At 50.8% G+C, this 26,666-nt stretch overlaps 1 long non-coding RNA gene across 1 annotated transcript; it reads left to right on the forward strand.

Moving 5' to 3' along the window:
• The first annotated feature begins 15,969 nt into the window (after window positions 1-15,969).
• LOC128096785 (uncharacterized) lies at window positions 15,970-24,183 on the forward strand. The gene is made up of 3 exons (XR_008213742.1): window positions 15,970-16,512; window positions 17,362-17,484; window positions 21,939-24,183. It is a non-coding gene; the product is annotated as an uncharacterized LOC128096785 (long non-coding RNA).
• The last annotated feature ends 2,483 nt before the right edge of the window (window positions 24,184-26,666 follow it).

Raw genomic sequence — 26,666 nt, forward strand, 5'->3', positions numbered from 1 at the left:
AAAAGAGAAGAGAGTAATGTTGAGAAGCTGAAGGGGAGGGCCACTTACCGTATGCCGGGCACTTTACCTACTCAACTGTAGCTGCTAACAGCCCTGTGAAGTGGGTCTAATTGTCCCCAATTTATCGACATTGAAACCGAGTCCAGAAAAGTTCTTGATTGTAAAAGCCTCACAGTTGAAGGGGGTGCTCTCAGGATTTGCCTCCAGATCTGCTAGCCCCCAAGCCCAGGCTCTTAGAATGGCACAGAGAATCCCTCCCAGTGACAAGGTCTGAGCTGAGGCCATGTAATCAGATTGTCCCCAAGAGGACTTCACTGTATGAGGGAGGTCTCCTGTCCCCCTGCCTCCACACCTCCAAATCCATCCTGTTGTTCTCCTTGGCTCCTCTTCCACGAGGAGGAGAGTTCTGCAAGAGGCCAGAAGTGCCTGGAAGTTCTCTGTGTCCATCTGCCTGGCGGGCGTGGCTGCATCCACAGGGCAGTTCAGGAGGTGAGTGGGGTCAGCGTGGCTGGGGAAAGGTCCGAAAGAGAGGTTAAGGCCAGGTCAGATGATTGCGTGGCTGTCTTCACTCACCAGCTGTCGAGGGGGTTGGCCGATTAAGCGGAAGCTTAAGGCTTTCAAAAATCACTAATCAGACCTGCCAAAGTCTTTAAAAGGGCTTTCAAAATTTTTCTCTTCATTTATTTTTTTTAAGCACACTAAAAGCTTCATTAAAGACCCGCCAAGGATGGAGAGACCTCCTCTCGCTCCCCATCCCTCCCATAGTAATTAAGACCCGGCTCTCCCCATCAGCTTCCCTGCCTCTTGGGTTGGCAATGGATGGGCTGAGAGTGCAGAGTGACTTCTGAGCCATTCTGCCTTGTAAAGAGCTGCCAACTTCTCCCACTGGGCTTCTCCTGCCCAGCCCGGACCCTGCCTGCTTTCCATGTTGTGTTAGAGATGAGGAGGCACTGACATGGTCCTCAAAACACCCATTTTTTCAGCCAAGAAAATGTAATCTCAGAGCAGCGGAGAGATTTGTCAGTGGGCACAGAGCTGGGAGGCTGAGTGGGATCTAGGCCAGGGGTCTGTCCTTTGAAAGGTACATTTTCATTGAAATCAGACCCCACCGGCAATCAGTGGAGGTCTTCCACAAGAAAACACTGTCTGCCTGACCAGCAAGGCCTCCTGTGCCAGCCAGGACACAGATGGGACTCTGGAAGAGATCATAAACTGGCAGGGTGGAGAGACAGGGCACAATGGAAAGGTGGGCAGAGGCCAGCATCCACCCCAGGAAGGTAGAAGGCCTGACCTCCAGGAGACAGGCCCAGCACCATCCTGGCAGACTGAACCATATCCTAAAAGAACGGGAAGCATCATGGAGGGGAGGAAAGATGTTAACAGCTATCCATGACCATCCATGCTGGCCAGCAAGCCTACATACATCAGGCTCCTGGCAGTCCTACATACATCAGGCTCCCAGCAGCCCTAGTGCTGGCATGAGACTCATCCCAGGCTTCAGCTCTGTCTTAGTTAGGGTTTCTATTGCTGTAAAGAGACACCATGACCACGGCAACTCTTATAAAGGAAAAACATGTAATAGGGTGGCTTACAGTTTCAGAGATTTAGTTCATTTTCATCATGGTGGGACATGGTGGCGTGCAGGCAGACATCTTTTTAGGCAGGTGATAAGAGGTGAACTCTCATTGAGCATGGCTTGAGCACTTCCTCCAACAAGATCACACCTACTCCAACAAGGCCACACCTCCTCATAGTGTCACTCCCTTTGGGGGCCAGTTTCTTTCAAACCACCATAGGCTTCCTGCACTCTGCCCTCATGGTGAGATGCAGGAATACTGCAGCCCTTGCTGGTTGAAGTTCAAGACAGCCACACCCCTGCCCTTTCTTCTCCTCACTTTCCATGAGAACCTCCAGCACTGACCTGATAATACCTTGCCTCAGGGTTTTATCCTTCAGTTTGGATCTGAGGTCCCTAGTGGAGATGGCTCTTTTCTGCCCCATCTGTTGCTGTGGATACCGTTCTGTATAAATAAAACATTGATTGGCCAGTGGCCAGGCAGGAAGTATAGGCGGGACAAGGAGAGAGGAGAATTCTGGGAAGTGGAAGGCTGAGTCAGAGAGATGCTGCCAGCTGCCGCCATGACAAGCAGCATGTGAAGATGCTGGTAAGCCACGAGCCACGTGGCAAGGTATAGATTTATAGAAATGGGTTAATTTAAGATATAAGAACAGTTAGCAAGAAGCCTGCCATGGTCATACAGTTTGTAAGCAATTTAAGTCTCTGTGTTTACTTGGTTGGGTCTGAGCGGCTGTGGGACTGGCAGGTGAGAGAGATTTGTCCTGACTGTGGGCCAGGCAGGAAAACTCTAGCTACAATCTGTCCCTGCCTCTGGCTCCTGACCACTCACCTCCCTGTCTTTGTAGCTGTTAGCATGGCCCATGGTGATTGTGTGTTCCCCTCCCTTCCCAATTCTATCCAGGTTCTCTAGGACAGCATCCGGCTCCATCTGCCTGCTGTCCTCTCCAGGATGGTCGCCATGGGTCATCATGGGTGACCGGTGGCCCCGCCAGGTCATGACGCCTCCTCTGGGAGCTTAGTTATGTTCCTGGGTTGTGTCATCAATCAGTAGAAAGGACAGCTAATCCTGAGACACTTCCCAGTGGGATTGTGCCACTTGGAGGGACTGGTCTAGAGCAGTCTTGGCAGGTGGAAAAGAGGGATGAGAGTACAGAGGAAGATTCAGGGCCAGGGCCACCCACACACAGCAGCCATGTCCCCTGGACACCCTATAAGATGACCACTGGGTGACAAGACAGTGGAGGAGAATGACCTTGGCCCTTGGGCAAATCACCAGCCGCCTATGTGAGACCAGGGATGGGGGCAGCCAGGTGGCAGGATGGGAGAAACCCCGACCGCAGCTCTTACCTGCTTACCAGATGTTCCATACCCCAGCTGGGCAGGGGAGGAGGGAAAATAGACAAAGAAACTCTTCCTGTCACATCATCCCCCAGTGTCCATGTGTTCCAGGCTGGGAGCCTCCAGCTGTAGAGTAGATGAAAAGCCACAGGCTTTCCTCAAGAAGCTGGAAGGGAAGGTGACCCAGGAATAGTCAGAGGATAAAAGCATCAGTATCCTGTGGTCATCCTCACCTTGGTGAGATCAGCTTCTCCTCTAGAGGTCATGATCTGATCAGTCAGTACTTCCAGCATATGACATAGGACCAGACACATGCCACTCACTTCCCTGGCCCAGCATCATGTGGCCAAGTAGTCAGAGCCAGAGGGTCCTCCTTACAACTGATATGGATTGTCAACTTGGGGGCATAGTGAGAAGATAAGGCAATATCATGAGGATGAGGGTGAGGATGAGGTTGAGGATAATGGCAACCACATTTGTGACCCCAAGTGGCAAAGAGGCACTGTCAGATGTGTGGAGCCACAGGCCAGCTGTCACAGTTAGTTCTCTGTTGTTGTGAAGAGACTGTAACTTACAGAAGAAAGCGTTTAACTGGGGGCTTGTTTGCAGCTTCAGAGGGTGACTCTATGATCATCATAGTAGGGACCATGGCAGCAGGCAGACAGGCATGGGGGTGGGGCTAAGAGCTTACATCCTGACCCACAGGCAACAGGCAAAAAGAAAAAGACTGGGCCAGTCATGAACTTTTGAAACCTCAAAGCCCACCCCAGTGATAAACCTCCTCCAGCAAGGCCACACCTCCTAATCCTTCCCAAACAGATCCACTAACTGGGGACCAAGTATTCAAACATATGAGCCTACAGGGTAATTCTCATTCAAACCACAGGGGCCATCCATGATGAGCAAAGAGAGCCGTGGTGACAGCTGCTGGCACTGGGTGTCTGGTCTGCTTGGAACAAATTGTCAGGAAAGACCCACCTTCTAAACCTTGGTGCTCTGTCTCCATCAGTCTTTAGCTAGCACTTGTCACGTGGTAGCAAATGTTTCTGATGCCACTAAAGACTTCACAGAAGACCCTGGAGACAGATGTCATCTGGCTCTGTTGAGAGAGTCCTAGAAAGCCACATACACTGGGCAAAGAGGGAGGGTGACGGTGCGCATGGGAAATGGGTGTGTGGGAAAGGTCAGAACAGGAACTTGAAAAACTTGGGGTATTAGTTACTTTTCTCAGTGCTGTGACAATAAGCATAAATAAGAATAAAGCAACATAAGGAAGGGATGGTGTGCTCTGGCTCACAGTTTGAGGGTCCACAGTCCATCACGGCAGGAGTGTAAGGCAGCTGGTCACATCCCATCCTCAGTTGGGAAGCAGAGAGAGATGAACATCAGCACTCATCTTGCTTTTTCCTTTTCATTCAGACCAGGTCCCCAGCCCATGGGATAGTGCCACCCACATTCAAGGCGTATCTTCCTTCAGTGAAACCATCCGGGAAACACCCTCATAGACACAGCCAGAGGTCAGTCTCTTATCTAATTCTAAATCCATTCAGGCTGAGGGTGAAGATGGGCTACCACATTAACCTTCTAACTCCAAAACCAGAGAAGCCCTCCCTGATTGACCATCCCTTCCCCGAAGGTGAGCTGGGTTCTAATGGTCTGAGCCTTCCCTGGTTTCTCACATGGGAACAAAGTTTCTAATGACTGATTTTTATGCATACCTGCCTCACAGTCTGTCCCCTTCCAAGGCAGAGACTAGGCTGAACCCAGGGTCTGCAGTAGCAGGATTTTATTTATGTAATTTTTTTTGAGGTGAGGTCTCATTACATAACCCAGGATGGCTTCCAATTCAAGATCCTTCTGCCTCAGTCACAGTGCTGGGATGATAGACATGTACCATATGACCTGGCTTTTATATGTATGAGGGTTTTAAAAGGTGAAGTTCCAGTGTGTGTGTGTGTGTGTGTGTGTGTGTACATGTGCATGCATGCTGTTAGGGGAAATGTTTTTGGCTGGCTGGCTGGTCACAGGGCATGGGGGGTGTCTCTTGACTCCCACGGGAGTTGCCAGGGAAACCTTGGCGGTGGCTGGTTGAGCAGGATAGAACTTGGCAGGCACCTGGCAAAGTCCCTGATTAACAGATCAGAAAGACCCACAGCTGTGCACCAGTGCATCCTCTCACTGGTCTCCGTGACCTGCATCTCAACCGGAAATTGCCATGGTCATTCACTCCCCTGATCTGGTCTGACTCCTGCATGCAGGCTGTCCCTCTGTCCCCATGCTCGACACCACAGTGCTGCAGGGGCACGAGCCTCGTGTCCACTGGCTGAGGGAAAGACACCCCATGGGTACTACTTAATGGATCCCAATGGTGGCCTCACCGTGAGGCTGGCCATCTGTTTGCTGGGGAACTTCCACACACTCAGTTGCTGTGTCTTTAGGGACACCTGACCTGAAGCCACACACATGTGATGATCTGGCGAAACTCAGAGAACTAGCCACTGCAAGTTCCTTCCCGCGGGGCAGTGGAAGCAGAAAAGCTTAATGTTGTTTTTTACATTCGCTTTATTATTTCATTTATCCCAGCAGGCGGCGGGGGGCGGGATATGAGCCCCATTCCCCAGTCACGAAGAGAAGTCAATAAGAGAGAGGGGCTTCCTTGCGTGGGGTCATCGTAGACAGTGTTGGTGCCCAGACTCAGGGTCTGCTCTCAAGCCCAGGGCTCATTCCTGAGGCCAGCCACACACACCACCAAGATCCACCCAGCCTTCTTTCATGCTCCCAGAGGGCGGCTTGGGTCTCGAACGCTCTCTTCTGACTTGTGAACTGTGTGTGTACTGTCCGTCATCCCAGCCTCATCCCTGGGCCTCAGTTTCCTTACCTGTGATGGGCAAATGAACATATTCATCTCCCTGCTTCCTAGCGGCTAGTCACATGGGCTTAGGACCCTCTGTGGGCGGTGCAGACGCTCAGCGGTCTTTGCTGACATCCCAGTGACAGCCGAGGGGAGGGCTCCCCCCACCAGCAGCTCTGACCACTTGGGTGGGAGGTAGAGGCAGCAGGTGACGAGGTGACAGGGAGTGAGTGGTGAAACCTAGAGCAGGCCTGTGGGGAGCAATGAGGATGGTGTGCATGCTTGTCATATCATATAAATGATAAACAATAATAATAACATGGCTTCTTGTGTAATGAGAAAGACTACGGAGACTGAATTACCTCAGTAATGGGCTGCGGACGTCAGGGAGCTATTTGTTCTTGAAGGAAGAGCTGAGGGCTGTGTTTGTGTCCCCCCTGCACCCCCCTCCACATACCCACTGCTTCTCCAGGTGGGGAGGTGACTCAAGCCCTCACTGATGCAGATCGGGCTGGCCTGGAAGAAAACAGGGGCTCAGAGGAAGGATGCGGTCATCATTGGGGATGCTTGTTAATACCCACAGCACAAAGCAAGCTTGTGTTTCCTGGGCTCGTGGTGGTTTCTAGACCACTGAGTTATCAGGCAAGGGCTATGCATGTCTCTCCCAGCTGCAGCCCCTGAGGTCAGGTGCAAGGGCCCCCACATCTGGACAGAGGTGTGGAAGTGCAGTGACAGTCTGTCAGTCTGGGGCCTGGGATGAAGCAAAGGGGGCATAAAGGTCTCTGTGCAACAGAGACGGGGAGGGAAAGTGAGAAGAGTGAGGTTATGCAGCCACTTTGAGCCACTGAGGTCTCATATCATGTCATTATTATTAAAAAGTCTTATCCTGATGTCCCCAGGCTTCTCTCTTTCAGAACAATACCCTATCTTTTAGACCAAAGACTTGTTTAACTGCCCCAAACCACAGCCCTTAACCCAAGACTTCCCAGGTCAGACAGACATGGCCTTGAACTTCTGTGACAAGGTGAGGCCAGGCCTGCGGGCTCAAGCCTGTAATCTCAGTACTTGGCAGGTGGACAAAGAGGATTCCTATGAGTTTGAGGCCAGCCTGGGGTAACAAAGTGAGACCCCATTTCAAAACAAAACAAAAGACCTGTGTTCCCAACCAGCAAGCTCTGTGCCAGAACTGGCAGCCATGGAGGAACCTCCCCCCCACATCCCCCAGGAGGCGTTCCCATTGTACCATGGTCTGGTTAAAATCCTGCGAAGGTGAGTGGGCCACATTCCGCCAAGAGGCACTTGGCCTCCAGCCCACATAAGCTCAGGCGCCTGAGGTCGCCCCTCAGTGTCCACCAGAGATACAACACCAGACCCAAGCAGCAGTTGCTGCCTGCTCAATCCACTCAAAATGAGAGCCCAAACAGGTTCCAGACAAGCAGTGTGGGGGTCTAGGGGGCTTTAGGGACCTTTGGACTGAGAGGTGAGAGATTAAAATTAGGCAGGGAGCCCCCAGAGCTCAGAATCCCCTCCTCAATGACATCCATGCAACATTAAAATTAATCAGCTATGCAGTGATTTTTATTATATAAGCCAATAAAACGGGAAAATTACAATTTCGCTGGTAACTGTTGGGCTGAGGGTTTTGATCCTTGTATTTTATAGCCCCATGGTTCTTGAAGTTATATATATATATTCTTTCACATTGAGTGAAATCTCTCTGAAGCATTCTGCATGGCTGGCTCAGCCGTACCCCCCCCCCCCACACACACACACACATGCACTCTTCCTTGAATGCACAAGCATTGTAGCTGGGCCATGTGGGTACCACCATTCATCTACATCTCACCCAGGCCTGTTCTGTGAGCAGGGCCTGCGTGTCCAGCCCTGGCTAGCACTAGGTGGCATTAGTGTCCCCAGTTGCTCACTGATTCACCTTCCTCTTTGCCATGTGGCTTTCCAGCGAGCACTTGGTGTTCAGCCCCTGCACCGTTGACTTTGCTGGTGGCCCCTGGGTGCTGTGAGATGGGGACAGATCATTTCTATGGGGGCCTGGGGAGACTGATGGGTCAGTAAGTAAAGAGCCTGTGGCGCAGCACAAGGCCTGACTTTCAACCCCAGCACGCACATGGAAAAGGCTGGGCAATTATAATCCTAGGGCTTGGAGGCAGAGCCAGGTGGATCCCTGGGGCTTACCGGCCAGTCAGCCTAGCCTGCTTGGTAATCCCAGGTCAGCAAGAGACCTTGTCTCAAACAAAAAGATGGTCCCTATGAACCACACCCAAGATTGTCATGTCTGCCTCATGATCATCTCCCTCTCTTCTTAAAAAGGGACTTTACTTTTATTTACATGTATGTATGTGTATTCCCATGAGGTATCCATAGTGGACAGAAGAGGGCATTGAGTCCCCTGGAGCTAGAGTTATATGTGGTTGTGAGCTGCCAGACACAGGTGCTAGGAACCAAACTCAGGTCCTCTGAAGGAATAGTATGGCCGCTTAACCAAGCTACCTCTCCAGTCCCTCACACAGTCATTCCTGTGCTTTTTCTTCTTGTCCTCTGTCTGTCCTCTGTTGTGTACAGGATTTTCCCCCAAGTTGCCTGGTTTGGGGGTGAGAGGCATATGGAACATACCCTTTCCTATTCTGCAGCAGGAACTCCAAACCTAGAGTCCTGAAACACAGGAGTGTAGCTGGTTTACAGGCTGGTACCCAAGACCACAGCGACCGGCAGGCAGCATGTGGCTTTACCGAAACAAAATGTGACCTTGGCTAACCCATGTCTCATGGATGGGGAGGGTGTTGGTGTCTCAAGTCCAGAAAAAAGCTTTGTATTAGTAACAACCATTGTTTCTCAAGGCTCAGAGAGAGCCGGGCTCAGGGGCTGGTCACTCACATGCTGTTGCATTTTCTGTCAAGGAAATGGAGGCTCTGAGAGGCAGGCAGCTCTCCAAGGTTGTTGACTAATCAGTGGAAGAACTGAGATGTCAACAAGTCTGATGGCCCACAGGGCCCCACTCAACCATGCTACCCTCGCCTGTGAAGCCACCCCAGACCAAGTGACTTCAACTCATCCTCTGAGAACCTGCTGTAGCTCCCAGACTATGGTGGGGAGGGGGCTCTTCATTAAATGAGGAGCAACTGAGCTCCCCAGAGGGAACCCCCCTCCCCACCTCCCAACAGTTTCTTCACAGAGAATTATTCCTACAGAGCCAAACCTAACTTCCCAAAGCATCGGTGTTAGGGGTTCCCTCTCTTTGAGATAATAGTTGTGAAGGGTATCCTACACCCTGGCATCTCAGACACGGCAGGGCGTGTTCACACTTGCCATGGTTGCTCTTGAGAGTGACCCTCAGCCATCACATTGCCCCAGGATTGATAGGTGGACCTTCAGAGAGTGATGGAGACACTATTGCACTCAGAGCACTGTCCCTGCGGGTGGACTGACCCGTCATGCATTATTGGATCAGTGTGTTTCCATAGGACCCCCGGGGTTTGTGTGTGTGTGTGTGTGTGTGTGTGTGTGTGTGTGTGTGTGTGTGTGTGTGTGTAAAGTGATCTCTCTCTGATTTGCTAGCTCTGCAACACTGTGTGACCATGTGGCACAGAGTCTTCACCAGATAAGGAAGTGCCAGAGCCATGAGCTTGGACTTTCAGCCTCTACAGGCTCAATAGAAAAACTTTTCTCTTTGGAGAAAGAATCTTGCTATGTTGCCCAGGCTGGTCTCAAACTCACAGTCCTCATTGTGGGATTACAGGCATGCACCACCATGTCTGGCTAGTAAGCTTCAGTTCTTTATACAACGATACAGTCACAGGTATTTTGTTGGAGCAAGAGAAAATGGAACAAAACATCGTGTTTTCTCTCAATGGAACACCTCTGCTTCCCAGAGCTGGCCTCAAGGAAGCTGCCTCCTCATTGTAAAATACTGCCTGCAGAAAACGTGTAACAATCTGTAAAACCTCAGCTTAGCTTCTTTAGCAGCGTCACCCAGGAGGCAGGACAGAGAAAGTCATTTGTCACCTAGGACCTAGAGACAAATAGCTCCTTTGTGCTTTGGGCCAGGTTGCTGTTAGGAACAAGTATGGAAAGGGTTGGAAAAGCTTGCCCTTGGTGACCCCTCCCCAGATGCTGGTGGCCATTATCTTCTGGTTAGGGTTGTACGGTGAGCCCCTTGGGACTAGACAAAGATGGGAAGGTCTCTAAACCAGAAGCCCAGGTCTACTGAGTAGTCCTATTCCTACAGGATGAGCACAAGGAGGCCAAGACTAAGAGCCAGGTACAGAAAACCGAAGGAGAGGGCTAACGCATCCCATGGGCTTCCTGACTGGCTTTCGGGTCAGGGCAGCTGGCCCTTTGAGGGTCACCAGAGGGACAAGCACCCTAGCCTGGGGAAATTTGAGCTGGGAGTGCAGTGTGTACATTTTATCAGTCAAAAAATAAATAAATAAATAAAACCCAGGGGTGGTTGGGTGGCTTCTCAGGCTCAGAGGCATCTCCATCACTCACTCTGTGGTGAGCAGCTCAGCCCTCAGCCAGAGGCAGTGAGGAGCGGTTGGGTAGGCGGGACCCATCGGACTGGCAGCTTCATCTTAACCTTCAGCTTCCCCGTGCTTTTCTTTGGCTTGTCTCTTTCATGTTTCCCTGAACAGCGCCTGACAGCTCTCCTCGCTCCTTGGCGGGCCAGGCTCTCTTTGTTTGCTTGAATAAAGCAGCTTGTTACAGGAAAGAATACTGTGGTGAGTGTCGGAAGATATGTTTCCTTACAGAAACTCAGCCAAAGCTTTCAGGTGCTGCTTCCCAGAGCTCCTGGATCCCAAGCCCTGCCCCCAACCCCCATCCCAATGCCTGTTTCCCACACTCCCTATAATCATTGCCTGTTGAGTCTCTGCAGCGTCCAGGATGGAGCCTGGATCTCGGGGCTCTTGGGCATCATGAAGGTTAATATCATCAACTTGACAGGACCTGAAATCATCCAGGAGACAAATCTCCTGGCATGTCTGTGAGGGAGTTTCTAGGTTTGGTTAATTGAAGTAGGAAAACCCACCCTGAACGGGGCCTGCACCATCCCATGAGCTCTGGTCCTTAACTGAATACAAAGGAGAAGTGGGCTGAGCACCAGCAATTCCTCCCTCTGTGTTCTGACTGCAGATGTGATGACCAGCCGCCTTGCACTCCCGCCGCCATGCCTCCCTTGCCGTGATGGACTGTGCCCTCAAACTGTGAACCAGAATAAACCCTGTTCCCAACTGAGGTCGAAAGGGACAGAGAGGTCTCTAAGATCCTAGCACCACTGCTACCCTCTGTGGAAGGACTCACTGTGGACTGCTTCTCCCAAACAGACAGAAGGCAGGGCAGGTTCCCAGGACTCCTGGCCCCTGTCCAATGCCACATAGCCTTCGGAGAGGAAGCTGCTGACCTCTCCAGGGTAATCAAAGGAGAAATATGTTAAGGTTGTAGTGACAGAAATGTCAGTCTGATGTCATTTTGTAGCTGATAGTGACTGGGACTCTCTCTGTGCCCAGCTCTGACCTCTGCAACTGAGGACACTGTATTTGGAGTGGGTGCTGTGGTCCCCTAGCAGCAGAAGTAATCTGAAGCCATCAGTCACTTCCCGTATATTGGCAGTGTGATTTCATTTAATCTGCCTGGTGAAGTCAGATACTAATCTTGTCCCTGTGTGACTTTTTTTTTTTCCAGATAGGGTCTCATGTAGCCCAGGCTGGCCTCTAATGCAAAACATAGGCAAGGATGACCTTGAACATCTGATTTTCATGAATGCTGGGAATGTAGGGATATACCTCCACCCCTGGTTTTTTATGGTGCTAGGAATAGAACCCAGGTCCTAGTACATGCTAGGTAAGTACCCTACCAACTGAACTACATCCCCAGCCTAGGGCATGAGGCTTGATTGGTGAATTGGTGAACTGGCTTGCTCAGGGACATGGAAAGCTCAGCTCTTCCTTGCCTTGCCCTTGAACTCTGTCCTATACTGTCTAACTGATGTGTCCCAGCAGCCTGGATTTCCAGATTGACAGTCTCTCCTGGCCCTGCCTGCCTGCCCCGTGTCCTGCAACATGCATCTTGAGCTGGGCCACCCCCGGGACAGTCTGGAGAAGAAACTGTGCCTCATGCCTCTTCACCAGCTGACTTGGGGCTCCTCTGGTCACCTCAGCAGAGCCTTCCCAGGCATACTCAATGAACATAGGAGATGACCACAGTGCAGGAGTCCTTCCCTGGGTCAGCTGTGTGTGTCGGGTGAAGGCTTGGGGTGTGCTTATGTTGTTCCTTCTGACCGCAATGGGTTTTATAAGTCCTTGGTGAGGAGGCTGAGGCCCAGAAGGAGAAAACGACCCTCCTGAGGGAACACGGCTGACATCCTAGGCTGTCTGACAGAAGACCCAGGCACGCTCTCTTCCTTGGACACTTGTGAGCAGATAATCTGCCTGAAGGAGGCTGTTTGTCCACCAGCTGGGGGCTACAAGGTGCTTTCCCCTCTGAGCCCACACCCATAAGGAAGATTCTTTTCTGCCCGGGACTCAGAACTAAACCACAAAAGACTTGGGTCACAGAGCAAGGCTTTAGCAATTGTCAACTTGACAGGGTTTAGAATGACCTAGAACAAAGCAAACCTCTCGCCATGCCTATGAGGGAGTGTCTAGATTGGATGGAGGCAAGGAGCTCCACCCTGCAGGTGAGTGCGACCATCCTGTGGGCTGGTGTGGCTGAGTAAGGAAGGAGGAGAAGGCCGCCACTCTGTGTCCCCACCATAAGGGACCCTTGAACTGTGGTTCAAAATAACCCTTTCTTCTTTTAAAAAGTTGCTTCTGGTATTTACTTTGTCACAGCCATATGAAAAGTGGCGCCGCAGCCTCCGTTCCTGGCTACCCTTGGGCACAGTCTCACCTTCCTGCTGTGTGGGTAGATCAGCTGATCACAGGTCAATTTGCCAACAGAATTCAGCCTGTCTTCCGGGGTGCCTGGGGCCTCTTTACACAGTAAGTCTACGGAGAAAGACCTCACCCCACATGACATGGAGAAGGAATCAAGGATGTCCTGACTTTCCTCAGAAGCCTCTGCACCACACATATCATCAGATCACCCAGCCTGTCCTTGTCCCAGCCTTCGCTTGGTGACATGACATTCTGCTTTGTTGCGAAAGGGCGGAGGGAGGGGTGGAAATAGCCACCCTCAACAACCAACAAGAAATAATTAGCGTACATTGTGTCATTAAACACTAGACTTTAATTAAATTGCATGGAGATAAATACTTGAAGAGACTGGAACGGAGGAGCCCAGAGCCGGCCGAGCGCTCGGCGTAATGGAGTAATAGACGCGCAAACAGCGCCAAGTCAGGGATTCTGACGCGATTAAGACGCTGACTAAATTGGGTTGTCACCTCGCAGGCTGCACCGACCACCTGAAAATTGCTCATTATCTTCCCCGTTTGATCTTCCGGGAGCTAACAAGCCTCTGCACAAATCGCTGCAATGATCAAAGGGCCCGCTTATGTGGGATTCTGTCCCTTGTCGGGGTCCCCGGCTCAGTCCCCGTCTTCACTTTCTCATTTGTAATGAATCATCAGCGACAGCAGCCAGTGGGGAGGCTGGGCTGGGGTGGCCGGCGATGATTGGCCCTCCTCCAGCCCTCCCGGGTCGGGGTGGGGGTGGGGGTGGGGGTGGGGGACGGACATCTTCTCTAGCAGGTAGTGCGAATACCAGTCATGCCGCTCAGAGCCTGAATCTTACTGCAGATGGCTCCCAGGTGCCCACACTGGCATCACTGTCGGATATTGCTCTCTCCCTTCATCCATACCCACTTGGACAGAGTGGCACCCCTTAAAGCACAGAGCTCATGAACAGAACTCCAGCAAGCCCCTCCCCCACCTCCGGGAGCTTGAACTTGGGGCCTTGTGGATGCTAAGTACAGTCTGAAGTCAGCAAAGGACAGAGGCTGCACCCTCAGCGATGCATGCACGGATCAGCAAGAATAAAGGCAGGCAGGCAACGCTGGATTTTCTCAGACCTCTTTATACATATGGGCCTTCCCTTGGAAGGTACCACCCACTCTGAGGGAGGGCCTTGTACCCTAAGCTAATCCTCTGGCAATGTCCTTATGGACTCTCCCAGAAGTATGTCTCTTAGTTCTGGGCCAACCAAACTGACAATCAAGATTGACCATCACAGGGGTTTGTAAAACCAGGTGCATGAGGCAGAGGAGGCCATGGCCTGGGAGGTGAGCCCTGGGTGCCGGGGGTTCTGTGAAGAGCCTCAGAGTCCAACGTGCCCAGCTGTGAAGTGGAGGCTGCTGATGCCATAAGCTGGGCTGGGCTCAGTACAGCTCTCCGTGGTGGAGATGGCACACAGGTGGTCCCGGGAAAGGAAGACTGCCTTTCAAGGCTGTCCCCTTCTCCAGCAGACCCCTCCTAAGAACAGAGCGCTGCTCTGTGTCCCACGGAAGCCACTTGAGGACAGGGACAATCGGGGACGCAGGTTCTTCTTCTGTAGGAGGGAAGTGACTACAGGCCTGCCTGGTAGAAGTGGGGGAGAAACCTTTACTAGAATAGTGATGGTGATGAGGCTGGTGTGGATCCAGCTGTTACTGCCTTGTCTGGGGCTGTTCCCATCACTCACTAATTATCTCATCACTCATTCATTCATTCATTACCTCATCACTCACTCACTCATTCACTCATTTCTCACCATTCACTCATTCATTATTTCATCACTCACTCATTCATTCATTATCTCATCACTCACTCACTCATTCATTCACTTCTCACCATTCACTCATTCATTCATTGTCTTATCACTCATTCATTCATTATCTCATCCTTCACTCACTCATTCATTCCTCTCCTCAAGTGGCTTCCGTGGGACACAGAGCAGTGCTCTGTTTCCTAGGAGGGGTCTGCTGGAGAAGGGGACTGCCTTGAAAGTCATTCATTACCTCATCACTTGCTCGCTCACTCATTCATTCAATAGATGCTTAATGTGATTCTGCTGTGTTCTAGGTACTTGGAATCTGTCTTAGTTCACTTTCTAGTATTACAATAAACACCATGACCAAAAGCAACCTGGGGAGGGGTCTTGTTTCAGCTTACAGCTGCAGCCTGTCACGAAGGGAATCCAGGGCAGGAATTCCAGGCAGGAACCTTGAGACAGGAACTGAAACAGAGGCCATGAGGAGCACTACGGCTTGCCCTTATGGCTGGTTCAGCCTGCTTTCTAATACGACTTAGGAGCATCGGCCCAGGGGTGGCACCACCCGTGGTGGGCTGGGTCCTCCCACATCATTAATCAAGGAGATGCCCCCACAGACTTGCCCAAGGGCCAGTGTGATGGAGGCATTTTCTCAATTCAGGTTTATTTTCCCACATAACCCTGACCTGGGTCAAGTTGACAAAAAATTAGCCAGCGCGGGACCCACCCATGAATAAAAAGCAAACACTCTAGCTCTGAGGGGCGTGTACACCAGCAGGGAGGGGTGGACAGGAGCGAGGCCACACTTCTGTGTGACATAGACACACACGGCCTGTATTTATGCTCAGCCTCGTGTGCACAAGGAAACCGACCTGTCTTTGTGCCATGGCTCGTCCATACAGAACACATCACACAGGCACCAGCTAGCCTTCCCGTACACCATAGATAAGAGTATGTTTTCAGTTTGTTAGAAAGTAATAAACACTGGGAAAGGGGAGAAAAGGGGGGCAGGGTGAGGGTGAGCCACACTGGGCTAGCTTTTGAGGAGGAGAAGGGGCAATGATAGCAAATACATTAAAAAAAAATTCACATGTGTATGTATGTGTGTATGTGTGCATGTGTGTATATGTATATGGGTATATGTGAATGTGTGTATATGTGTATGTATGTGTGTGCATGTGTGTGTATGTGTGTATATATACATGCATGTGTGCTGTGTATGTGTGTATATGTGTATGTATGTCTGCATGTCTGCATGTGTGTATATATACATGTATGTATGTTGTGTATGTGTGTATGTGAATGTGCATATGTATGTGTATATGTGTATGTGTGTGTATATATGTGTATGTATGTGTATGTGTGTATGTGTGTATGTGTGTGCATGCGTGTGTATGTGTATGTATGTGCATGTGTGTGCATGTGTGTATGTGTATATGTGAATGTGTGTATGTGTGTATGTATGTATATGTGTGTGTATGTATATGTGTGTATGTGTCTGTATGTGTGTATATGTATGTGTATATGTGTGTGCATATGTGCACATATGTGTGTGTACACATATCATAGCATGTATGTGAGGGTCAGAGGACAGCTTGCAGGAGTTGGTTCTTTCCTTCCACCATGTGAATTCTGGGGATTGAACTCAGGTCATCACGCTTGGCTGCAAGCATCTTAACCCACTGAGCCGGTGACAGCTTTGAGTAGAGTATTTGTGATGGTTGATGCTGACTGTCCACTTGACAGCATCTGGCATCGCCTAGGAGACAAGCCTCCATCCGGGCATGCCTGGGAAGGACTGTCTCCATAGGTTTACCACGGTGGGAAGACAAACCTTCAGAGAGAGCAGTGTCGTTCCCTGGGCGGGGTCCCAGACCACATAAAAAGGAGAAGGCGAGTTGGACCCCAGCATCCGTCTCTCTCTGTTTCCTGACTGCAGGCGCAATGTGACCACTGCCTCCAGCTCCTGCCTCGGTGACGTCCGTACCATGATGGGCTGCAACTAAGTCGGAATAGACCCTCCACCCTTCAACTTCTTCTGTCCGGTATTTTATCACCCTGAGAAAAGTAGTCAAGGCAACGGGTGATCATTAAATGGTCCAACGCTAAAACCAACAGAATCTGGCAAACGTCCAACCACATGGTCTACTAGCCCCAGAGGAAGATAGATCGAAACCTCCTGGTCTGGACGAAAGCCCTGACCCCCTTCTTGCCGCAGTTGTCCCATTCCAAGGCCGAGGCCTCTCTGGAGGCGTGGGGGAAGAGATCAAACCAAAGCTGAAGGATGAGCATGAGCCCAGGACATGACAACAAGTAGAACCCACGTAGGCAGACTCAATAATTCACATGGCTCCTTTAAATATTTACATCCCTGGCTGTTTAAAATATAGCACGATGTCTTTGCATGGATGTTTGTAGTTTGATCACAGAGCCAAAGACAGCTGATGAGTGATGAGGGCGGAGGGCGTGGCCAGGCTGGGGCCCTTGGGGGCCATGCAAAGTAGCTGTTTCATTAGAGGAGGAAGCTTCCTGCCAACATTCATCATCACCTCGGGCTGTGGACCACGAGTGGGCATGTGTGCAGTGCATCACCCACTCTTCATCCATCCCCTCTCTCCCTCTCTCATCCATTCATTTTCTCATTAGTCTTGCTGGCTCTGGAGCCAGACATCCCAGTTTCACATCCTGGCTCCATCCCGGGGGCCTGGCTGTGTGACCTGGAGTATGAACTGTAACCTCTCTGGTTCTCAGTGCCTTCTGTAACACAAAGAAATGAGCAGGCGTAATGAACACAGTGTCTGGAACAGGGTTGGCTGTGTCTAGGGGTGGGGGTGGGCTCAGTGACTACTGTTGCTAAGACAGTAGGTAGCATCATCCTCCGTTCCTTCCCTAAGGAAATATTTGCTGAATGCCGATGACATACTGAGTGCCTTGAGAGTGCAGAGAGAACTGAAGGAAGACGCTCTGCCTCAGAGAACCTTCACTGGGACCCTGGTTGTTAAGTAAAAGTCAACAAGGTGAGTTGACATTGCCTCAGGGCTTGGAGGAAAACAGTCAAACAGGAGGGACACGCAGTTCCTGGACCGGGGAGGGCATCTCAGCAGGGGTCAGTGAGATCCTGTCTGAAGTGTGACCTTTAATTTGAAGTTTGCAGTATGAAAAGGAGCCCGGGACAGAGAGCACACATGAGCAAGGGCTCTGAAGTGGGTGTAGCTGTGTGTTAGGTGTGTCTGAAGAGAAAGATGGACAGGATTCAACGCCTTCGGTGGAGCCATTCAGGGGACTGCGGTGTTTCGGGGATGTGGTAGACTCTCAGATAAGTGCACAATGGCCCGAGTTGGGTTCCCAGCTGGAATCAGTAAGACCAGAGTATGAAATGAGGTTTGCCTGACTTTCTAGCCTGTGCCCTCAGCAAACGCACGAGACCACCCCCAAGGAGGAGCACAGACCTCATAACTTGGGTAAGTTCAGAGAGGGTCAGAGGCAACCGTGAGAGCCTGGCAGACACTCAGTGCCACCTTTTCCAAATGCTGCCAAGGAGTCATGCACCAGAAGCATGCCGCTGAAGTACACAACAAGGTGCCCTCTGCATTGCAGCCCTGGGCAGCCATACCTAGCAATTCCAGTCTCTTCCTGGAGACTCTGGGGCAGGTGGTTAGGAAGCAACCCTGACATTGACATTTTTACAGCTTCCCAGATGACAGGTGACATCGCTTTATAAACTTCATCTCATCATGCCCCTGCAAGCCTTAGGAGGCAGTTACGGTGATGGTACCTGTTCTGTGGACGAAAAGGCAGATGCTCAGAGAGGTTAAACAGCCTGACCAAAGTTGCACAGCATGGAAGTAGAGGAGTCCGAGTTTGAACAGAGGCCCCTGCCCCTACTCCAGCCTTGGCCCAGGTGAAGCCAGAAACTGGAACACCTGGGACACAAAGGAAGGAAATCACAGGGTCAGAGCTGCAGATGGGGGGGAGAGGTGTTCCTTGCAGGCATGGGAAACTCCTACTGGAAGAGGCTCCAGGCACAGAAGGGTCCCTCTGGGCTGCCATCTTTCTGTGCCCAATCACTTGTCCCTGACATCAGAAGCGTTTGGATTTGAACTCACAGTTGATCAACTCCCAGCCTGGCGCCCAGCCTGCTGGGGCCCGAATGTAGGAACCTTCCCTTACACGGGGTCCTATTTCACACAAGGTAAATCAGCACTTAGAGAGATGGCTGGGTGAAGCGCTGGCCAGGCAAGCCGGAGGATCTGGGTTCTATCGGTCTGCCTTTGATCCCCGTGCAGGCATGGTGTGTGCGCTTGCAGTCCCAACCAATCACAAGGCAGGCGGGCCCCTGGAGCTTGCTGGCCAGCAAGGATAGCCTAATTGGTGAGCTCCAGGCTAATGAGCAACACTGGGCCAGACACAAAACAAAACCAAGAGCAGCCACGGAAAACCTAGATGGATGACTCCTGAGGAATGACACGCTGATTTCTGGCTTCTGCATGCATGTACACACACACACACACACACACACACACACACACACACACACACACACACGTGTACACAGGCACACATGAATGCACATACATGAATATGCATGCACATATACACACATACGAACACCCACACAAATATGTATGCATGTCCACACACACACACACACACACACACGCACATGCACACAAACACACACAGTACTTATTGCCCTATATTGCATTTTACAAACCAGCAAGCTAAGAGGAGGACTGCTTGCCTTTTCTCTGCTCACCCCAATATCCTCTTTCTTCCTGGGGTCCCCTAACCACCATGCCCTGCCTGGGGCTGTAATGATTGGAGCCTGGGGGATGCTCATCTTTAGTCCTGCGATCCGTCTTTTCTTTTATTCACCAGTTCAGTATCTCCCCAGCACCAGGCTATCTCCTGCAAGCAGGAGCATCTTCTCTTGGGTAGCCAGGCATCGCACAGCGAGGAGAAGAGGACCTGAATTCGTGTTGGTTTCCGCTTCCCTTAATGTAAAACAGGATTGCCTTCATTTCCGATTTCGTGGGTTTATCTTACATGGCCAAAGCCCCGGTTATCTCTGCTCCACTAAGTCTTGAGATTGGTTTGGAGCGTGAACATATATTCTCAGAAACTATTAAAAGTGCTTTAATTGGCTGTCCGGGGGTGCCCTCCTCTCTGCTTTCCAAATGCACCGTCTTTCTTTGTCTTTCTTAAGATCCGGGGGCTGGCGGCCAGGGTCTGGGGATCTGGGTGTATTTCTTTGTCTCTGGACTGGGAAGCACAGGCTCTGTGCAGCAGATCCCACATCTGCTTGTGGCTGCACATCCAAATTCTCCTCCAGACCGCCACAGGAGCATCCAAGGAGGCTTCTGGTAAAAGCATGCTAACTTAGAACATGGGGAGAGAGAATGCCAAAGATGACTCAGTCAGTAAGATGTTTGCCACCCAAGTGTGAGGACCTGAGTTCAGACCCCCAGCTCCCATATCAAAAACAAACAAGCCGGAGTGGTACTGCCTGCCTGTCACCCCAGGGCTGTAGAAGCAAAGAGGATCCCTGGGGTGCACCCAGGCTAGCTGAATCAATGATACCCAACAACAAGAAATGCATGGAGAGGGACTGAAGAAGACACTTGGCATCAGTTTCTGGCTTCCACATACTACGCACATGTGGACACACAGGAACAAAACAAAACAACCCTGATTGGAAAGTGAAAACATGACAGCAATGTGAATGTTGAAAGGGGACTTCAGAGAGAAAGGTAGAGCCACCTGGGGTTGTGAAACACAGTTGAAAGGTCTCTATGGTGTCAGGGTGACCTAACCTGTGGATGGCCATTGTGCACTGGTGAGACCTCCCTCTTGTGGCAATAATGGGGCCTGGTTCACATTGAGACTCTTCCAGCTTGGAGTATCGAGATCTTGAGAGAGTCACAAAGCCCCCTGGGGTCCGTCTCTTGTCAGATTCTTGGACAGTTGAGTGAGAAGGTTTGGGAATGCATGTGGCACTATGCAGGGAGCTGGCACTGGTCCACTGCCATGTGTAAATCTCTCCCACCTGCTACACAGTACATGGTTTTGTTTGCAATCTTGTAAAAAAAAAAAATTCAAGAGGGTTCACAGAAATGGGTGCTTCCTTGAGTCTCTCTGGAGTTACTTCTAGAAATTCCTACACCTTGCTGAAGTGGCTGGTACATACAGTGGTAGATACAGAACATAATTAGTGGCCAACTATAAGAATTTGTGATTTGTGTGTGTGAGAGAGAAGGCATAAGTGTGTGAGTTCTCTCACAGCCACAGTGCTGAGGGGAAAGATCACGATCAAATAAAACCAATCAACACAGTTAAGAAAATAAAACACCAAACAAAAATCAGAAAATGAATAGAATTTTTTAAATTAATTTTGTCTCCTTTTCCTTTCCAACCAGATTTAAAAATGGGCTACCACTTAAACTGGAATTTTAATTTTTAAAATTACACCATGGGGATGGAGAGTTGATTCCATGGTTAAGATGGCTTGCTGCTCCTCCAGAGGACCCAAGTTCGGTTCCCAGCACACACCTCAGATAGCTCACAACTGCCTGTAACTCCAGCTCCTGGGGATCTGGCACCCTCTTTTGAACTCTGCTTGTACCTGCATTTGCACATACACAGGCGTGCACACACATACGCATGCGCACATGAGCACACACACACACACACACACACACACACACACACACACACACTTTAAAAACAATAAAAATAAAACTTTAAAATGGCTCATTCTATAGTAGAAATATATCTCAAATACTATATAATCAAATATTACCTGGGTCTTATTTATATACAAACATTATTCATACACCAATTTAAAAATTAATTCGCTAGTCAACCATTCTAAACAATTTGTCCTTAATTCTTTCTATATAGTTAAGTTGCCACGAGAAGACTCAGAAATCCTCAGTGTTTTGTTCAGTCTTGGTTCCTTTTGGGGGAGCAATAAAGTAAGACCCTATAACCTGAGCTCTGACCACATAGTTCCTCAAGTTCACACTCTTAATCTGAGTGCATGCTGGGTCACTCCCGGGGATCCCATACCCCCTCCCCACCCATCTCCACTGCTGTCTGGCCAGGTCCCTTAGATGCTTGTGCGCAGCTGAGGTTAGTGTCTGGGCAGACAGCCTTAGTTCATATTATCATTAGCCAAATCCTCTCAAGCCAAGTTGAACATAACCACCTCCCTATCTACGGGGACACATTCCAGAGCCCAGAGTGGAATCCTAAATCCTGGATCATCCTTAATTCTATCTACAATGGGTTTTTCTTTTTTCATCAAGCTCTAAGAGAGTGAGGGGAGGGTAGTGTATACTACATGGATACAATGTGTGAAGAGATGACTCTGGTCCAGATGGAGTGGAGGTGGTGGTAGACTTTATCAGGACACTCAGAACAGCACACGATTTTAATAGTTAATTCTAGAACTTCTCATTTTGTATTTCAGGCCCTGGCTGGCCTGAGGCAACAGGAAGAGAAGCGCAGGTGAAGACAGTTCTCTATTGGCTGCTGTCTTTCGGTGTATCCTCATACCTACCCAGGGCACTGACCACACCTCCTTTTCTCCTAGAGGAGCCTGGTCTGGTTTGGGGTGATGTCCCTCTCCTTCAGCACTGGTTGTTCTCCCTTCTGACAGGACCTGAGTGCTGCCTTGAAGGGGTTGGGGGTGGGGTGTGTGACAGCAGAGACTGAGAGAGCTTGGAGGAAGGGGAAGACTTAACGACTTGGAGGGTGGGGAGAGGTGGAGGGGCCTGATTGTTCCGGCTCTGTGCATACAGGGACGTGTCCTCTGAGCGCATGTTACCTCATGGAGCCCTGTGTCCTAGCTCTGGAGGTCAAGAAGAAGACATGCTGGGAAGCTTCAGCAAGCATGGGCTGACGTGGTCCATCTGTCTTCAGCATCATGTTTCCCCTCCCCTGCCTCACCAGGAAGCAGACTCCCTACCACAGCCTTGGAAGTTCAGCTGAACCAATGTTGTGAACCGGGGTCCGGACCACCATTTAGATATTTGGGGGGGTCTCATGCCTAGGGCTGCACCATCTGTCTTTGCTCTGGGTGTTCAAGGAGACAACCAGAATCCCAATTTCAGCCTGGGAAAGGCCAGTTGCTCTTCAGACTGTTCCCAGCTTCCATGCTACCAAGTCCTCCCAGCAGTCCCAAGGTTAGATCACAATGCCTCGTTGCAACTAGGGGACTAGTTGCCAGGGCACTGGGCTCTTTGTCTCCAGGTCCTGGAGTGCTCTGTCCCTTGTTCTCCCTCCCTCCCTCCATGCAGAATCCCAGTATCCACAGGGCCTCCTGCAATCCAGGGAAGCATTGCAGCACAGAGCTGCATCTCCAGCTCTTACTGCATTTCATTTTCAGTGCCTCACTCAGTTGCCTAGACTGACCTTGGACTTACTCTATACCCTAGACTGGACTTGAACTTGCAATCCTCCTGCCTCAACCTCTTCAGTCACTGAGCTGATAGGCAGTGCCATCAGACCTGTATAAGACCTGGTATCCTCATGTCTGGGCCCAGGGCAAAGACTGTTCTGGAGAATTTTGACTCCAAGTGCAGCCCCTTGACTGCCATGGGTCTGACTGAAGGCCATCTCATCGTCACTTGGACTCATCCAAGTCTGAGGTCAGACTCAGAATTTCCATTCTCTTCACCCCCACTTTCGTTTGGAAATGGAGAGTGATGACCTCCCGCCTCCAGTGTGGCCACTGGGTGAACTCAGGTTTGCCACAAAACCTGTCCCTGGCTCCCACTTAAATGTTCTCCTCCCTCCCCTCCCAGCAGCTGCAATCTCTTCCCTGAGTAGCGTCTTCTTTATTTCCTCTCCATGACTGCAGCTGATCTCCCTGCAAATATACTTCACTGCTATTAAAAGAAGCCCTAAACACTAAACACATTGTATATCGTCTTTGAAGGCAAATGGCCTCAGACTCCTGCAAGGATAAAGCTTGCCAATAGAGTGATGGACCCCTGCAACAGCCATTGCTGGGGAGACACCCTACACAGTCTCAGACCCCTTCTCTGGGGTGCAGGAGAGCCTGAAGAGAACAAGAAGGAGACAGAGGAGATGATGTCTGATCCAGAGGGAGGCCCACCTCTGTCCTGCGACATCCCAGGTGATGCCCAGAGGAGAAAAGAGGAAATGGAGGGCTGGCAGTCCTCACCAGGATGCTACTTGGGGTTTCCTGTAGGCACTGATCCCCCCAAGAGCCCTGGGGTTCCTCTCAAGACAGGGAGAAAATAAGTCTTCATGCACCCAAAGGCTCAGGGAAGAACCAGGACTGGGGGACAGTTCAGTGACTCACGCTGGATTCTCAACACTCGGGATGCTAGCCTGGACTATATAGTGATTACCAGGCTATCCTGAGCAACATGTGAGACCCTGCTTCAACCTGCTCTCCCTGCCCCCCCCCCCAAAATGGAATGTTTGGGGTTATATATTTACAATTGCCTGTCCCCTTCCTATGACCCTGCTTGGGGTAAGTTGTCACACTGGCTGACACAGCCACGAGCCCTACAGTGTGGAGGTTTGTCCAGAGCTCTGAGAGACCAGAGTGGGGAGAAACTGCCCATGAAGGGCCTGGTATGATGGAGGGGGAAGCTCAGAGCTCAGACAGCTCCTGATCTGATGGGGGAACCCAGCACATGGGCTGAGAAGGTGGTGGAGGCTCCCTGAGCTCCCAGTGGCTGGGAGCTCCAGGCCAGGGACAGAGCTCCATGTCTGGTCCTGGGAACCTGCACAGTGCAGTGTGGGGGGGGGACCTCAAGCCTGGGAGGAGCCTCTTCCCCATCCTCCATGTCTGCTTTGTGTCACCACTCAGGTTTGCAAAAGAGGGCGTTGCAATACTCTCTAGTCCTCTGACACCACCTCTAGGGTGGCTTCCAGGATTTTGCTTCCAGCAGGTCTCAATCCTCCAGCTACCTTTGGTCTGACTGCACGCATCTCTCCCACTACTATTGGGACTCACCCATCTGTCCCTGTTTACCACCTCTAGTAGTGTATGGGCGGTCCTCACCTTCTAGAATGTGCCTGTCTCTCGTGGTAGGCAGGCTCCTGGCTTTTGCAGCTTCTTGTCTCAGCTCCTCACATGGCACCTCGCCACATGTGCGTGCTACACTGGCTGAGCACATGCTCCGTGCCTCCGCTTCCCCATCGCAACCGAAATTCTTGTCGCCTCCTAGGTCCCAATTCCCAGCATTCTCCCGGACTTCTCCCACATCCTTCATCCTCCTGCCCATTTGGCAGCAACCGTTATACTTCTATTCAATAAACGACACCTGGAATGGTTGACTCTCTGCCCGCTCATCCCGAGGCTCCCCTGGGCAAGGAAATGTGTCTCTGTTGTTTACCACTCTACCCTGAGGCTCAGCACAACAGTGCTGGGAAAAGCCTCCAGGGAACCTTTGCCGTTTGTCTGATGGCCCAGAGGCTCCTCCAAGCAAGCATGCAGCCAAAGCCCTCTGGCCTTCCCCTACTTTAGAAGCAAATATGGAAGTCATGGGTTCCCAGCAAGCTCGCTCCTAGGACTCTGTTTGGTCTAGGTCCCAGAAAACACTTTGGAAATGCCGCTGTCCTTCTTCAAATTGAACCAGCCACTTCACACCAACCAGCTTGGGAAAAGTTAGAGAGCTGGATCGTGCCACAGGTTAACAGCAATGTGGGGACACCAGCATTCTGCAAACCAGGCACTAGAGGAAAGAAATCCCTGCGTGGAACTCTCTCACCCCACCAGCCCATTTCTGATAGACTCGAGAAAGTCCTGGCATAGGTCCCCAGGGACACCCCAGTGGTGAGGCATTGGGGTCACTTGATATCCACTAGAGGAGGATCAGACTCTAGAAATATCTGCAGTAGAGGAACTGGAAATTTATGGAGCACGGCAGGTAGATCCCAAAACACAACATTAAGTGAAAAAAATTAAGGCACACAATGAGATCTATAGCCCAATACAATTTATGTAAATTAAAACGCATCCGCACGATAAGCAACAGCATATATTTCACCAGAAGCATCCCTGTCTGGGGATATAGATCGGGGATGTTAGAAAGAGGTGGGGTGGGGTGGGCTGTGTGGAGGGAAGAGGATGGAATGCAGCCAAAACAGAGAGAGGTAGGGCCTGGACGCCACCGAGATCACGGCAGTGAGAAGAAGCGGGGAGGGGGAGGAGGTGCTGGACTTGACTAATTCAACTGTTTCCGAGAGATAGTGGCACCAACTGATGAGTTAACCCATCTTCCTTCCCTGAAATCTTGGCATGCCTCTGGAATAGGGCTAACCAGGGTTCCCACCCTGGGCAGTCGGACAGCTTAGGTCCACTAACTTTTCCCGTGTGTTGTAAGGCTGTCCAACAGCATCTCTGGTCCCCTCCAAGTTGTGATGATCAAGATGTCTCCAGCCATGGACGAATGTCCCCCGGAAGACAAATCACCCCTCGCTGAGAGCCAATCAGTTAGAATGAAGCCTAGCGACCTGCCCCACGTCCCAACAGCCCACACTTGTTGACAGAGACCCAGGCACTAAGAAACCACACACTCCATCCTCAGAACCACCAGTTCCAGTGTATGCTTAAATCAGGGCTCTGTGGAGACTCCAGTTACAGCTCACAACTCCTTACAGCCCACAACTTCAACTGCCTTCCTCATTTTAACCAGAGGGTGCATTTGCATAGGGTATTTGCATCTGAGATTACCCATGACTCTTGGGGAGACCTTCTCAGGCAGGCCATGGCAAATATATATAATTCCATTTCTGCTTGTAGAATAGGATGGAGAAAGGCAATGGGAGCTCACGGAGAAGGTACTGGAAGGACATTTCATTGTCCATACACTAGGGGGGGGATGGGATGCGAACACCTCTTAGTTATTGGTCAGGGAAGGCAGCCTGTGCTGATATGAGATGTGAATGAATGATTATAGGGAATGAGTGAGACCCCCTGAGGCTCACCAGGAAGGGCTGTTGCTTCTGGTTATGGAGAACAGCACAGACCAGCCTGTAGGATCACAGTCCCAGCCCCACCCCAGGGCCTTATGCATCAAAACAGCACAGTATAGTGGCTTTCTCCATGGGGACCACATCCCTCCCAACGAGGGAAGAACGCTGGTGAGTAAAGGGTCTCCCATAAACAACTGCTTAGCTGTTTACGGGAGTGCACTGACTCGCAGAGTTCATGAGC

The sequence above is a fragment of the Peromyscus californicus genome, unplaced genomic scaffold, assembly GCF_007827085.1.
Source record: "Peromyscus californicus insignis strain IS unplaced genomic scaffold, ASM782708v3 Scaffold_5__1_contigs__length_169319896, whole genome shotgun sequence".
NCBI classification, from domain to species: Eukaryota; Metazoa; Chordata; class Mammalia; order Rodentia; family Cricetidae; genus Peromyscus; species Peromyscus californicus.